The sequence below is a fragment of the Triticum urartu genome, chromosome 5A (genome assembly GCF_056163025.1).
Source record: "Triticum urartu cultivar PI428250 chromosome 5A, HENAU_Tu73, whole genome shotgun sequence".
NCBI classification, from domain to species: domain Eukaryota; kingdom Viridiplantae; phylum Streptophyta; class Magnoliopsida; order Poales; family Poaceae; genus Triticum; species Triticum urartu.
In genome coordinates this window covers 435,122,312-435,136,745 of record NC_141877.1, presented here as the reverse complement: position 1 = coordinate 435,136,745, position 14,434 = coordinate 435,122,312, and positions in this window count along the sequence as shown.

The following is a 14,434-nucleotide window of genomic DNA, read 5'->3' as shown; positions in this document are numbered from 1 at the left end:
CGTATATTCCAATTCCGAGATGCTTGCACTAGTCCATAGATGGATCGCTGGAGCTTGCACACTTTGTTAGCACCTTTAGGATCGACAAAACCTCTTGGTTGCATCATATACAACTCTTCTTTAAGAAATCCGTTAAGGAATGCAGTTTTGACATCCATTTGCCAGATTTCATAAAATGAGGCAATTGCTCACATGATTCGGGCAAACTTAAGCATCGCTACGAATGAGAAAATCTCATCATAGTCAACACCTTGAACTTGTCGAAAACCTTTTGCGACAAGTCGAGCTTTGTAGATAGTAACACTACCATCAGTGTCCATATTCCTCTTGAAGATCCATTTATTCTCAATGGCTTGCTGATCATCGGGCAAGTCCACCAAAGTCCACACTTTGTTCTCATACATGGATCCTATCTCAGATTTCATGGCCTCAAGCCATCTGTCGGAATCTGGGCTCATCATCGCTTCCTCATAGTTCATAGGTTCGTCATGGTCTATGACCTTCAAAACAGGATTAATGTACAACTCTGGTGCGGAACGTGCTCTGGTTGACCTACGAGGTTCAGTAGTAACTTGATCTAAAGTTTCATGATCATTATCATTAGCTTCCTCTCTAATTGGTGTAGTCGTCACGGGAACAGATTTCTTTGATGATCTACTTTCCAAATTGAGAGAAGGTACAATTACCTCATCAAGTTCTACTTTCCTCCCACTCACTTCTTTTGAGAGAAACTCCTTCTTTAGAAAGGATCCATTCTTAGCAACAAAGATCTTGCCTTCGGATCTGTGATAGAAGGTGTACCCAACAGTTTCTTTTGGGTATCCTATGAAGACGTACTTCTCCGATTTGGGTTCGAGCTTATCAGGCTGAAGCTTTTTCACATAAGCATCGCAACCCCAAACTTTAAGAAAATGACATCTTAGGTTTCTTGCCAAACCACAGTTCATACGGTGTCGTCTCAATGGATTTAGATGGTGCCCTATTTAACATGAATGCAACTGTCTCTAATGCATAACCTCAAAATGATAGTGATAAATCGGTAAGAGACATCATAGATCACACCATATCCAATAAAGTACAGTTATGATGTTCGGACACACCATTACGCTGTGGTATTCTAGGTGGCATGAGTTGTGAAACTATTCCACATTGTTTTAAATGAAGGCCAAACTCGTAACTCAAATATTCGCCTTCGTGACCAGGTCGTAGAAACTTTATTTTCTTGTTACAATGATTCTCCACTTCACTCTGAAATTCTATGAACTTTTCAAATGTTTCAGACTTGTGTTTTATTAAGTAGATATACCCATATCTGCTCAAATCATCTGTGAAGGTCAGAAAATAACGATACCTGCCGCGAGCGTCAACAGTCATTGGCCACATACATTGGTATGTATTATTTCCAATAAGTCATTAGCTCACTCCATTGTTCCAGAGAACGGAGTTTTAGTCATCTTTCCCATGAGGCATGGTTCGCAAGTATCAAATGATTCATAATCAAGTGATTCCGAAATCCCATTTGCATGGAGTTTCTTCATGCGCTTTACACCAATATGACCTAAATAGTAGTGCCACAAATATGTTGCACTATCATTATCATCTTTGCATCTTTTGGCATCAATGTTATGAATATGTGTATCACTACGATCGAGATTCAATAAACCATTTACATTGGGTGTATGACCATAGAAGGTTTTATTCATGTAAAGAGAACAACAATTATTCTCTGACTTAAATGAATAACCATATTGCAATAAACATGATCTAATCATATTCATGCTCAACGCAAACACCAAATAACATTTATTTAGGTCCAACACTAATCTCGAAGGTAGAGGAAGTGTACTATGGTGATCTTATCAACCTTGGAATCACTTACAACACACATCATCACCTCGCCCTTAACTAGTCTTTGTTCATTTTGCAACTCATGTTTTGAGTTAATAATCTTAGCAACTGAACTGGTATAAAATACCCTTGTGTTACTATGAACACTAGTAAAGTAGACATCAATAACATGTATATCAAATATACCTTTGTTCACATTGCCATCCTTCTTATCCGCCAAGTATTTGGGGTAGTTCCGCTTCAAGTGACCATTCTCTTGCAGTAGAAGCACTCAGTTTCAGGCTTAGATCTAGCTTTGGGCTTCTTCAGAGGAGTGGCAATTTGTTTGTCATTCTTCTTGAAGTTCCCTTTCTTTCCCTTTGCCCTTTTTCATGAAACTAGTGGTCCTTGTTATCCATCAACACTTGATGTTCTTTCTTTATTTCTACCTTCGTCGATTTCAGTATCGCGAAGAGCTCGGGAATCATTTTCGTTATCCCTTGCATATTATAGTTCATCACGAAGTTCTAGTAGCTTGGTAATAGTGACTAGAGAACTCTATCAATCACTATCTTATCTGGAAGATTTACTCCCACTTGATTCAAGAGATTGTAGTGCTCAGACATTCTGAGCACATGCTCACTAGCTGAGCTATTCTCCTCCATCCTGTAGGCAAAGTACTTGTCAGAGGTCTCATACCTCTTAACACGGGCATGAGTCCGAAATACCAATTTCAACTCTTGGAACATCTCATATGCTCCATGGCATTCAAAACATTTTTGAAGTACCGGTTCTAAGCCGTAAAGCATGGTGCACTAAACTATCAAGTAGTCATCATACTGAGCTTGTCAAACATTCATAACATTGGCATCTGCTCCAGCAATAGGTCTGTCACCTAGCGGTGCATCAAGGACATAATTCTTTTGTGCAGCAATGAGGATAGTCCTCAGATCACGGACCCAGTCCGCATCATTGCTACTATCATCTTTCAACTTAGCTTTCTCTAGGAACATATCAAAAACAAAAAAGGGAGCTAAACGCGAGCTATTGATCTACAACATAGATATTCAAATACTACCAGGACTAAGTTCATGATAAATTAAGTTCAGTTAATCATATTACTTAAGAACTCCCACTTAGATAGACATCCCTCGATTCATCTAAATGCTTACGTGGTCCAAATCAACTAAACTATGTCCGATCATAACGTGAGATGGAGTAGTCTTCAATGGTCAACATCTCTATGTTGATCATATCTATTATATGATTCATGTTCGACCTTTCGGTCTCCAGTGTCCCGAGGCTATGTTTGTACATGCTAGGCTCATCAAGTTTAACCCGAGTATTCCACGTGTGCAAAACTGTCTTGCACCCGTTGTATGTGAACATAGAGCTTATCACACCCGATCATCACGTGGTGTCTTAGCACGACAAACTGTCGCAATGGTGCACACTCAGGGAGAACACTTATACCTTGAAATTTTAGTAAGGGATCATCTTATAATGCTACCGCCATACTAAGAAAAATAAGATGCATGAAAGATAAACATCACATGCAATCAAAATATGTGACATGATATGGCCATCATCATCTTGTGCCTTTGATCTCCATCTCCAAAGCACTGTCACGATCTCCATCGTCACCAGCTTGACACCTTGATCTCCATCATAGCATCGTGGTCGTCTCGCCAACTATTTCTTCTACAACTATCGCTAATGCATAGTAATAAAGTAAAGCAATTACATGGCGTTTGCATTCCATACAATAAAGCGACAACCATAAGGCTCCTGCGAGTTGCCGATAACTTTTACAAAGCATGATCATCTCATACAATAATGTATATCACATCATGTCTTGACCATATCACATCACAACATGCCCTGAAAAAACAAGTTAGGCGTCCTCTACTTTGTTGTTGCAAGTTTTATGTGGCTGCTACGGGCTTCTAGTAAGAACCGTTCTTACCTATGCATCAAAACCACAATGGTGTTTCGTCAAGTTTGTTGTTTTAACCTTCAACAAGGACCGGCCATAGTCAAATTTGATTCAACTAAAGTTCGAGAAACAGACACCCGACAGCCACCTTTATGCAAAACAAGTTGCATGTCTGTCGGTTGAACCGGTCTCATGAACGTGGTGGTCCGGGCTGCTTCATCCAACAATATTGTCGAATCAAAATAAGACGTTGGTGGTAAGCAGTATGACTATCACCGCCCACAACTCTTTGTGTGTGGGGGAACGCAGTAATTTCAAAAAATTTCCTACGCACACGCAAGATCATGGTGATGCATAGCAACGAGAGGGGAGAGTGTTGTCTACGTACCCATGCAGACCAACTGCGGAAGCGTTGACGCAACGTAGAGGAAGTAGGCGTACGTCTTCCCGATCCGACCGATCCAAGCACCGTTACTCCGGCACCTCCGAGTTCTTAGCACACGTACAGCTCGATGATGCTCCCCGGGCTCCGATCCAGCAAAGCTTCGGGGATGAGTTCCGTCAGCACAACAGCGTGGTGACGATGATGATGTTCTACCGACCAGGGCTTCGCCTAAGCACTACAACGGTATGACCGAGGTGGAATATGGTGGCAGGGGGCACCGCACATGGCTAAGGAACGATCACGTTGATCAATTGTGTTTTTAGAGGTGCCCCCTGCCTCCGTATATAAAGGAGCCAAGGGGGAGGGGGCTGCCGGCCAGGAGGAGGGCGCAGGAGGAGTCCTACTCCTACCGGGAGTAGGACTCCCCCCCCCAATCCTAGTTGGACTAGGATTCCCCGAGGGGGAAAGAGAGAGAGGGGGGCCGGCCACCTCTCCTAGTCCTAATAGGACTAGGGGAGGGGGGAGGCGCGCGGCCACCTTGGGCTGCCCCTTTCTCCTTTCCACTAAAGCCCATTAAGGCCCATATAGCTCCCGGGGGGTTCCGGTAACCTCCTGGTACTCCGGTAAAATCCCGATTTCACCCGGAACACTTCCGATATCCAAACATAGGCTTCCAATATATCAATCTTTATGCCTCGACCATTTCGAGAATCCTCGTCGTGTCCATGATCACATCCGGGACTCCGAACAATCTTCGGTACATCAAAATGCATAAACTCATAATAACCATCATCGTAACGTTAAGCGTGCGGACCCTACGGTTCGAGAATAATGTAGACATGACTGAGACACATCTCCGGTCAATAACCAATAGCGGGACCTGGATGCCCATATTGGCTCCTACATATTCTACGAAGATCTTTATCGGTCAGACCGCATAACAACATATGTTGTTCCCTTTGTCATCGGTATGTTACTTGCCCGAGATTCGATCGTCGGTATCCAATACCTAGTTCAATCTCATTACCGGCAAGTCTCTTTAGTCGTTCCGTAATACATCATCCCGCAACTAACTCATCAGTTGCAATGCTTGCAAGGCTTATGTGATGTGCTTTACCGAGAGGGCCCAGAGATACCTCTCCGACAATCGGAGTGACAAATCCTATTCTCGAAATACGCCAACCCAACATCTACCATTGGAGACACCTGTAGAGCTCCTTTATAATCACCTAGTTACGTTGTGACGTTTGGTAGCACACAAAGTGTTCCTCCGGCAAACGGGAGTTGCATAATCTCATAGTCATAGGAACATGTATAAGTCATGAAGAAAGCAATAGCAACATACTAAACGATCGGGTGCTAAGCTAATGGAATGGGTCATGTCAATTAGATCATTCACCTAATGATGTGATCCCGTTAATCAAATAATAACTCTTTGTCCATGGTTAGGAAACATAACCATCTTTGATTAACGAGCTAGTCAAGTAGAGGCATACTAGTGACACTCTGTTTGTCTATGTATTCACACATGTATTATGTTTCCGGTTAATACAATTCTAGCATGAATAATAAACTTTTATCATGAAATAAGGAAATAAATAATAACTTTATTATTGCCTCTAGGGCATATTTCCTTCAGTCTCCCACTTGCACTAGAGTCAATAATCTAGTTCACATCGCCATGTGATTTAATAGCAATAGTTCACATCACCATGTGATTAACACCCATAGTCCACATCGATATGTGACCAACACCCAAAGGGTTTACTAGAGTCAGTAATCTAGTTCACATCGCTATGTGATTAACACCCAAAGAGTACTAAGGTGTGATCATGTTTTGCTTCTGAGATAATTTTAGTCACCGGGTCTGTTATATTCAGATCCGTAAGTATTTTGCAAATATTTTATGTCAACAATGCTCTGCACAGAGCTACTCTAGCTAATTGCTCCCACTGTCAATATGTATCTAGATTGAGACTTAGATTCATCTAGATTAGTGTCAAAACTTGCATCGGCATAACCCTTTATGACGAACCTTTTTTCACTTCCATAATCGAGAAACATATCCTTATTCCACTAAGGATAATTTTGATTGTTGTCCAGTGATCTACTCCTAGATCACTATTGTACTCCCTTGCCAAACTCAGTGGTAGGGTATACAATAGATCTGGTACACAACATGACATACTTTATAGAACCTATGACTGAGGCATAGGGAATGACTTTCATTCTATTTCTATCTTCTGCCGTGGTCGGGCTTTGAGTCTTACTCAATTTCACACCTTGCAACACAGGCAAGACTCTTTCTTTAACTGTTCCATTTTGAACTACTTCAAAATCTTGTCAAGGTATGTACTCATTGAAAAACTTATCAAGCGTCTTGATCTATCTCTATAGATCTTGATGCTCAATATGTAAGCAGCTTTACCGAGGTCTTTCTTTGAAAAACTCCTTTCAAATATTCCTTTATGCTTTCCAGAAAATTATACATTATTTCCGATCAACAATATGTTGTTCACATATACTTATCAGAAATGTTGTAGTGCTCCCACTCACTTTCTTGTAAATACAGGCTTCACCGCAAGTCTGTATAAAACTATATGCTTTGATCAACTTATCAAAGCGTATATTCCAACTCTGAGATGCTTACACCAGTCCATAGATGAATTGCTGGAGTTTGCATATTTTGTTAACACCTTTAGGATTGACAAAAACTTCTGGTTGCATCATATACAACTCTTCTTTAAGAAATCCATTAAGGATTGCAGTTTTGTTATCCATTTGCCAGATTTCATAAAATGCGGCAATTGCTAACATGATTCGGACAGACTTAAGTATAGATATGAGTGAGAAACTCTCATCGTAGTCAACACCTTGAACTTGTCGAAAACTTTTGCAACAATTCTAGCTTTGTAGATAGTAACACTACTATCAGTGTCCGTCTTCCTCTTGAAGATCCATTTATTATCAATGGCTTGCCGATCATCGGGCAAGTCCACCAAAGTCCACACTTTGTTCTCATACATGGATCCTATCTTAGATTTCATGGCATCAAGCCATTTATCGGAATCTGGGCTCATCATCGCTTCCTCATAGTTCGTAGGTTCGTCATGGTCAAGTAACATGACCTCCAGAATAGGATTACCGTACCACTCTGGTGCGGATCTCACTCTGGTTGACCTACGAGGTTTGGTAGTAACTTGATTCGAAGTTACATGATCATCATCATTATCTTCCTCACTAATTGGTGCAGGAGTCACAGGAACAGATTTCTGTGATGAACTACTTTCCAATTATGGAGCAGGTATAGTTACCTCATCAAGTTCTACTTTCCTCCCACTCACTTCTTTCGAGAGAAACTCCTTCTCTAGAAAGGATCCATTGTTAGCAACGAATGTCTTGCCTTTCGGATCTGTGATAGAAGGTGTACCCAACTGTCTCCTTTGGGTATCCTATGAAGACATATTTCTCCGATTTGGGTTTGAGCTTATTAGGATGAAACTTTTCCATATAAGCATCGCAACCCCAAACTTTAAGAAACGACAGCTTAGGTTTCTTGCCAAACCATAGTTCACACGGTGTCGTCTCAATGGATTTAGATGGTGCCCTATTTAACATGAATGCAGCTGTCTCTAATGCATAACCCCAAAACGATAGTGGTAGATCGGTAAGAGACATCATAGATCGCACTATATCTAATAAAGTACGGTTATGATGTTCGGACACACCATTACACTATGGTGTTCCAGGTGGCGTGAGTAGTGAAACTATTTCACATTGTTTTAATTGAAGGCCAAACTCGTAACTCAAATATTTTACCTCTGCGATCATATCGTAGAAACTTTTATTTTCTTATCACGATGATTTTCCACTTCACTCTGAAATTCTTTGAACTTTTCAAATGTTTCAGACTTATGTTTCATCAAGTAGATATACCCATATCTGCTCAAATCATCTGTGAAGTTCAGAAAATAACGATACTTGCCGTGAGCCTTAACACTCATCGGACCGCATACATCAGTATGTATTATTTCCAATAAGTCAGTTGCTCGCTCCGGAGAACAGAGTCTTAGTCATCTTGCCCATGAGGCATGGTTCGCAAGCATCAAGTGATTCATAATCAAGTGATTCCAAAATCCCATCAGCATGGAGTTTCTTCATGCGCTTTACACCAATATGACCTAAATGGCAGTGCTACAAATAAGTTGCACTATCATTATTAACTTTGCTTCTTTTGGCTTCAATATCATGAATATGTGTATTACTACGATCGAGATCCAACGAACCATTTTCATTGGGTGTGTAACCATATAAGGTTTTATTCATGTAAACAGAACAACAATTTATTCTCTTACTTAAATGAATAACCATATTGCAATAAACATGATCAAATCATATTTATGCTCAACGCAAACACCAAATAACACTTATTTAGGTTCAACACTAATCCCGAAAGTATAGGGAGTGTGCGATGATGATCATGTCAATCTTGGAACCACTTCCAACACACATCGTCACTTCACCCTTAACTAGTCTCTGTTTATTCTGCAACTCCCGTTTCGAGTTACTAATCTTAGCAACTGAACTAGTATCAAATACTGAGGGGTTGCTATAAACACTAGTAAAGTACACATCAATAACATGTATATCAAATATACTTATGTTCACTTTGCCATCCTTCTTATCCGCCAATCAATTGGGGTAGTTCCGCTTCCAGTGACCAGTCCCTTTGCAGTAGAAGCACTTAGTCTCAGGCTTAGGATCAGACTTGGGCTTCTTCACTTGAGCAGTAACTTGCTTGCTGTTCTTTTTGAAGTTCCCCTTCTTCCCTCTGCCCTTTTCTTGAAACTAGTGGTCTTGTCTACCATCAACACTTGATGTTTTTCTCGATTTCTACCTTCATCAATTTCCGCATTACGAAGAGCTTGGGAATCGTTTCCGTTATCCCTTGCATATCATAGTTCATCACGAAGTTCTAGTAACTTGGTGATGGTGACTAGAGAATTCTGTCAATCACTATCTTATCTGGAAGATTAACTCCCACTTGATTCAAGCAATTGTAGTACTCATCTTATCTGGAAGATTAACTCCCACTTGATTCAAGCAATTGTAGTACTCAGACAATTTGGGCACATGCTCACTAGTTGAGCGATTCTCCTCCATCTTTTAGCTATAGAACTCGTTGGAGACTTCATATCTCTCAACTCGGGTATTTGCTTGAAATATTAACTTCAACTCCTGGAACATCTCATATGGTCCATGACGTTCAAAACGTCTTTGAAGTCCCGATTCTAAGCTGTTAAGCATGGTGCACTAAACTATCAAGTAGTCATCATATTGAGCTAGCCAAACGTTCATAACGTCTGCATCTGCTCCTGCAATAGGCCCATCACCTAGCGGTGCATCAAGGACATAATTCTTCTGTGCAGCAATGAGGATAAACCTCAGATCACGGATCCAATCCGTATCATTGCTACTAACATCTTTCAACACAATTTTCTCTAGGAACATATCAAAATAAACACAGGGAAGCAACAACGCGAGCTATTGATCTACAACATGATTTGCAAAATACTACCAGGACTAAGTTCATGATAAATTTAAGTTCAATTAATCATATTACTTAAGAACTCCCACTTAGATAGACATCCCTCTAATCCTCTAAGTGATCACGTGATCCAAATCAACTAAACCATGTCCGATCATCACGTGAGATGGAGTAGTTTCATTGGTGAACATCACTATGTTGATCATATCTGCTATATGATTCACGCTCGACCTTTCGGTCTCCGTGTTCCGAGGCCATATCTGCATATGCTAGGCTCGTCAAGTTTAACCCGAGTATTCTGCGTGTGCAAAACTGGCTTGCACCCGTTGTAGATGGACGTAGAGCTTATCACACCCGATCATCACGTGGTGTCTGGGCACGACGAACTTTGGCAACGGTGCATACTCAGGGAGAACACTTCTTGATAATTAGTGAGAGATCATCTTATAATGCTACCGTCAATCAAAGCAAAAATAAGATGTATAAAAGATAAACATCATATGCAATCAAAATATGTGACATGATATGGCCATCATCATCTTGCTTCTTTGATCTCCATCTCCAAAGTACTGTCATGATCTATATCGTCACCGGCATGACACCATGATCTCCATCATCTTGATCCATATCAATGTGTCGTCACGTGGTCGTCTCGCCAACAATTGCTCTTGCAACTATTGCTATCGCATAGTGATAAAGTAAAGCAATTATTTGGCGCTTGCATCTTATGCAATAAAGAGACAACCATAAGGCTTTTTCCAGTTGCCGATAACTTTAACAAAACATGATCATCTCATACAACAACTTATATCTCATCACGTTTTGACCATATCACATCACAACATGCCCTGCAAAAACAAGTTAGACGTCCTCTATTTTGTTGTTGCAAGTTTTACGTGGCTGCTACGGGCTTAAGCAAGAACAAATCTTACCTACGCATCAAAACCACAACGATAGTTTGTCAAGTTGGTGCTGTTTTAACCTTCGCAAGGACCGGGCGTAGCCACACTCGGTTCAACTAAAGTTGGAGAAACTGTCACCCGCTAGCCACCTTTGTGCAAAGCACGTCGGGAGAACCGGTCTCGCGTAAGCGTATGCGTAATGTCGGTCCGGGCCGCTTCATCCAACAATACCGCCGAACCAAAGTATGACATGCTGGTAAGCAGTATGACTTATATCGCCCACAACTCACTTGTGTTCTACTCGTGCATATAACATCAAACCATAAAAACCTAGGCTCTGATACCACTGTTGGGGAACGAAGTAATTTCAAAAAAATTCCTACGCACACGCAAGATCATGGTGATGCATAGCAACGAGAGGGGAGAGTGTTGTCTATGTACCCACGCAGACCGACTGCGGAAGCGTTGACGCAACATAGAGGAAGTAGTCGTACGTCTTCCCGATCTGACCGATCGAAGCACCGTTACTCCGGCACCTCCGAGTTCTTAGCACACGTACAGCTCGATGACGCTCCCCGGGCTCCGATCCAGCAAAGCTTCGGGGATGAGTTCCGTCAGCACAATGGCGTGGTGATGATGATGATGTTCTACCGACGCAGGGCTTCGCCTAAGCACTACAACGGTATGACCGAGGTGGAATATGGTGGCAGGGGGCACCGCACACGGCTAAGGAACGATCACGTTGATCAATTGTGTGTCTAGAGGTGCCCCCTGCCTCCGTATATAAAGGAGACAAGGGGGAGGGGGCCGCCGGCCAGGAGGAGGGCGCAAGAGGAGTCCTACTCCTACCGGGAGTAGGACTCCCCCCCCCAATCCTAGTTGGACTTGGATTCCCCGAGGGGGAAAGAGAGGGGGGGGGACGGCCACCTCTCCTAGTCCTAATAGGACTAGGGGAGGGGGAGGCGCGCGGCCACCTTGGGCTGCCCCTTTCTCCTTTCCACTAAAGCCCATTAAGGCCCATATAGCTCCCGGGGGGTTCCGGTAACCTCCCGGTACTCCGGTAAAATCCCGATTTCACCCGGAACACTTCCGATATCCAAACATAGGCTTCCAATATATCAATATTTATGTCTCGACCATTTCGAGACTCCTCGTCATGTCCATGATCACATCCGGGACTCCAAACAATCTTCGGTACATCAAAATGCATAAACTCATAATAACTGTCATCGTAACGTTAAGCGTGCGGACCCTACGGTTCAAGAATAATGTAGACATGACTGAGACACATCTCCGGTCAATAACCAATAGCGGGACCTGGATGCCCATATTGGCTCCTACATATTCTATGAAGATCTTTATCGGTCAGACCGCATAACAACATACGTTGTTCCCTTTGTCATCGGTATGTTACTTGCCCGAGATTCGATCGTCGGTATCCAATACCTAGTTCAATCTCGTTACCGGCAAGTCTCTTTACTCGTTCCGTAATACATCATCCCGCAACTAACTCATTAGTTGCAATGCTTGCAAGGCTTATGTGATGTGCATTACCGAGAGGGCCCAGAGATACCTCTTCGACAATCGGAGTGACAAATCCTATTCTCGAAATACGCCAACCCAACATCTACCATTGGAGACACCTGTAGAGCTCCTTTATAATCACCCAGTTACGTTGTGACGTTTGGTAGCACACAAAGTGTTCCTCCGGCAAACGGGAGTTGCATAATCTCATAGTCATAGGAACATGTATAAGTCATGAAGAAAGCAATAGCAACATACTAAACGATCGGGTGCTAAGCTAATGGAATGGGTCATGTCAATCAGATCATTCACCTAATGATGTGATCCCGTTAATCAAATAACAACTCTTTGTCCATGGTTAGGAAACATAACCATCTTTGATTAACGAGCTAGTCAAGTAGAGGCATACTAGTGACACTCTGTTTTTCTATGTATTCACACATGTATTATGTTTCCGGTTAATACAATTCTAGCATGAATAATAAACTTTTATCATGAAATAAGGAAATAAATAATAACTTTTTATGGCAAATGATTGTTAAGGAAAACATCATCACCTCCAAGCTAAGATGGACTATGGCAAATAAAACAGTGCCATTTCAGCATTTTAAAATGCTATTTTTACTTGTGAAAAATCCAAATGGATTCCGTTCCCCCTCAAACTTTTTATGGCAGTGCCAAACACCACAAAGATTTAAGTGGCCTAGTCCCACAAATTTCAAAGTATTTTGGTAGCCCAAACTTTTCACTAGTTGTCTCTGTTTTAAATAAAAATAAAGAAACAAAAAACCAGAAAAGAGTAAGGGTCTACTTGGCCTGTGGCCTATGGCCCAGCCCACCTACTCCTCATCTCTTTTCTCCTGTACACAGGGGAGGGCGTGTCGCTCATCCACTGGCACCATGGCCGACGATGCACACACCTTGGGCATCCACCCAAGCTCCGGACGAGATAAGGCCGACCCCAAGCCCCCTGCGATGAAACCCTAGACCGCCAACATCCGTCTCCCCCTTGATCCCCCGTCTTCCCCATCCACTTCTGCTCGATCTCAAACGCGTGACCTCCGCGTGACCGAGCTCCTCCCCGTCGTTGCCGCGGCCACAGCACGCCCCTTTCCATGCAGACGAGTCCAGGCGGACCGTCACCGTCTACTATGCCGTCTGCGGCCACGAGCTCAAGCTGGGACCGCCCCTCTGTCGCCGGATTGCCGCCTTCCTCACCTTCGGTCGCCGCACACAACGTCGCCGATCCCCTTGCCTCCGGCTTTCCTCGTGCCTCCCCAGCCGTCTCGAGCTCGCCATCAACCTCCCCCAGTGAGCCTCCTGCGGTTCCCCGCTCCCCCACCTATTTCCTCCTGACGTAGACCGCCAAACCCCTCCACGACCGAGCTCGCTGAGGGAGTCCTGGATTAGGGGCTGTTCGGGTAGCCGGACTATACCTTCAGCCGGACTCCAGGACTATGAAGATACAAGATTGAAGACTTCGTCCCGTGTCCGGATGGGACTTTCCTTGGCGTGGAAGGCAAGCTTGGCGATGTGGATATTCAAGATCTCCTACCATTGTAACCGACTTTGTGTAACCCTAATCCTCTCCGGTGTCTATATAAACCGGAGGGTTTTAGTCCGTAGGACAACTTCATCATACAACAATCATACCATAGGCTAGCTTCTAGGGTTTAGCCTCCTTGATCTCATGGTAGATCTACTCTTGTACTACCCATATCATCAATATTAATCAAGCAGGACGTAGGGTTTTACCTCCATCAAGAGGGCCCGAACCTGGGTAAAACATCGTGTTCCTTGCCTCCTGTTACCATCCGGCCTAGACGCACAGTTCGGGACCCCCTACCCGAGATCCGCCGGTTTTGACACCGACATTGGTGCTTTCATTGAGAGTTCCTCTGTGTCGTTGCTTTTAGGCCCGATGGCTCCTTCGATCATCAACAACGATGCAGTCCAGGGTGAGACTTTTCTCCCGGGACAAATCTTCGTCTTCGGCGGCTTCGCACTGCAGGCCAATTCGCTTGGCCACCTTGAGCATATCAAAAGCTACGCCCCTGGCCATCAGGTCAGGTTTGGAAGCCTAAACTACACGGCTGACATCCGCGGGGACTTGATCTTCGACGGATTCGAGCCACAGCCAAGCGCGCCGCACTATCTCGATGGGCATGATATAGCTCTGCCGCCGAACAGCGCCTTGGAGGCCGCACACGCATCGGTTCCGACCATTGATTCGGAGCCTACTGCACCGATCGAGGATCAGCGGTTGGACGCTGCCTCAGGGGCTGCGATCTCAGAGGTGATCGAGCCGAACT